The sequence below is a fragment of the Cupressus sempervirens genome, chromosome 3 (assembly GCF_028749045.1).
Source record: "Cupressus sempervirens isolate cs-2001-9-10 chromosome 3, ASM2874904v1, whole genome shotgun sequence".
NCBI lineage: Eukaryota > Viridiplantae > Streptophyta > Pinopsida > Cupressales > Cupressaceae > Cupressus > Cupressus sempervirens.
The window spans coordinates 1,097,817,934-1,097,820,769 of record NC_143120.1 but is presented as its reverse complement, the minus strand read 5'-3'; positions in this window follow the sequence as shown (position 1 = coordinate 1,097,820,769).

Genomic DNA, 2,836 nt, shown 5'->3' with positions numbered 1-2,836 from the left:
ATCCAAATGATATGTAGGATCTCCAATCCATACAATGGGATGTAAAAACATCATGGATGAAAAGATAGGTTAGAAACAACATGTTACTCATGTTTTATGGTCCTATAACTATAATTCCTAACCCAAAAAATACTAAACAATCAAACCAAAATCTCCTAGAAAGGAAAAATTCAACTAGGAACAAACTAAAAGAAAGAGATGCCTTAAAAGGTCCAAACTCACACTCCTAACTTGGATAGAGTCAGTACATGCCAAAATAAAAACTAGAAATAAAAAAAGGAGCATTGACTAGGTTCTCCTAAACCATAGTCCCCCCAAAAAGAAGAAGTTAATCCATCCTTCGATTGAATAGGTTGAAATTAATGCCCAACATCTTGAAGTCTTTCTTTTATCCAAATAGCATCAACATCATCATTGTCAATCCATTTTATCAAATATTCCATGTAGCCCTTCTTACTAGTCTTCTTGTAGACCCTCGAATCTAGAATTTTATCTACTGTTAGAGTTGGAGTAGGCATGAGATTCAAATCTGTTGCATCTTGTGTAACCTCTTGAATCTTCTAATTAGAATATTGAATAGGTCATTTGTATGAAATCAAGTTTGCAACATTGAAGATAGGTGACAACCCTATGTCTTTTAGGATGCCAATTTTATAGGCATTATTATGATACTTTGAAATTATTTTACAAGGACCCAATCTTCTCATACATAGCTTGTTTGGTACCCATTTTTGCAACATTTCTTTGTTCAAGTACACCATCACAAGATCCCCTATTTGAATTTGAATGTGTCTTTTTGATGCATCCACCTTTTGCTTCTATTTTTCATAATTTTTAGCTAGTGTCTACCTCATATTTTTATTGACTTCCCTCATGGATTTGGTAAAGTCCTAAACATAACCATTTCCCATTGTTCCATTCTTCAAAGCTCTCAACACAAATATCCCTCTAGGATAATAACCATAAATAACTTCAATAGGAATCTTACTAGTTGATCTATTCACTATGTCATTGTATGCATATTCAACCTACCCAATGAGTTGGACCCATGTCTAACCATACTCCTTTATGAGACACCTCAACAAGTTTACAAGACTCCAATTAATTACCTCTATTTGGCCATCTATGTGTGGTTAATATGAAGAGTCAAAAGATAAGTTAGTTGCAAGCTTTCTCCATAGTGTCTTCCAAAAATGGCTCATGAGTTTTGTGTCCCTATCTAAAACAATTCTCATAAGTAGTCTATGGATTCTAACCACCTCTTTAAAAAACAAATGAGAAATTTTAAAAGCATCATGTATGATCTTGCAAGGTACAAAATGGGTCATCTTACTAAGTATATCCACAATCACAAAAAATGTTATCATACCCTTGCCTTTTCTTTGGTAATACAAATATAAAATCTATACCTATGCATTCCCATGGTTTGATAGTGATTAGAAGTGGTTGATAAAGAACATATTTGGTGGATGTTCCATTTTCTTTCTAATAAACTATACAATTCTCCACATATTGTCTGACATCTCTAGTCATCTTAGGCCAAAAATAGAACCTAGTGACTAACTCTTGAGTCTTATTGACTCCAAAGTGACCACTAAGTTCCTCATTATAATTTTCTTGGATCAAAATTCCCCTAATTGACCCTCTAATTCCCTTAAAAAATAAATTATTTTGCAATGTATAATAAAAAAATTCACCATAAAAGCTATTTTTTAACTCCTTCCATACCTTGTAGATTTGAGAAAAATCTTCATCATCAACATATAGGTCTTTGAAGCTTTCAATGCCTATTATTTGTAGTTGAACTCCTTAGAATGTGAGTAGTCTTCTACTCAATATATCAACTACCTTATTTTTCACACCCTTCTTATGTTTGTTGTAAATGTGTAGGCTTGCAGGTATTCTACCCATTTCATATGATTGTTGTTGAGTTTTCTTGGGTGTTAAGAAAATTGAAAGCTTGTTTGTATGAGTATACAAAAAATTCCTTTGGAAGAAAATAGTGCCTCAACTTCCTTATAACTTAGACTAGAGAATACAACTCTAAGTCATAGGAAGAGTACTTCCTCTTTTCATTATCAAGATTCTCACTTTGAAAAGACACTAGCCTTCCTTCTTTCCTTAGAACAACCCCAATAACCATATTACTAGAATCACACTCCACTTGGAAAATTTTCTCAAAGCTAGGAAGCACTAGAGTAGGCAGTTCTAGTATTTTCTTTTTGAGAGTCTCAAAACCATGATCAACTTGTGGGGTCCTATGGAACTTTTTTTGCATACCTCTCATGATTGTATCCAACATAGGAGAACATATGCCACTAAAATGTTTGATAAACTTCCTATAATACTATGCCAAACCATGGAATCTTCTCATATTTGATGTAGTCTTGTGAGTAGGCCAACTTAGAATGTCATCTACCTTCTCTTGATCTATTTCGAGGCTACCTTGAGACAAAAAAAAAAGCCAAGATAAACTAGCTCCTCTATCATGAAGTCACACTTCTCTAAGTTTATCATTAGCTTTTCTTCATACAATTTCTTTAAAAAAAAATTCAAGTGCTTGATGTGCTCTTCTTTAACTTTCACTAAAAATTAAGATGTCATCTAAATAGACAACAAAAAACTTACCAATGTAATATGCCAAATGAAATTAGATGGAGCACTAGATAAACCAAATGAAATGACAAGCCATTCATTAAAAACTTTCTAATTTTGAGAGTTATTTTCCATTCATCCCCTTCATTGATTCTAATTTGGTGGTAGACATTTTTCAAATCTATCTTGGTGAAATATTTTTCTCCTCCTAAACAATCCACTAGGTCTTCAACTCTAGGTA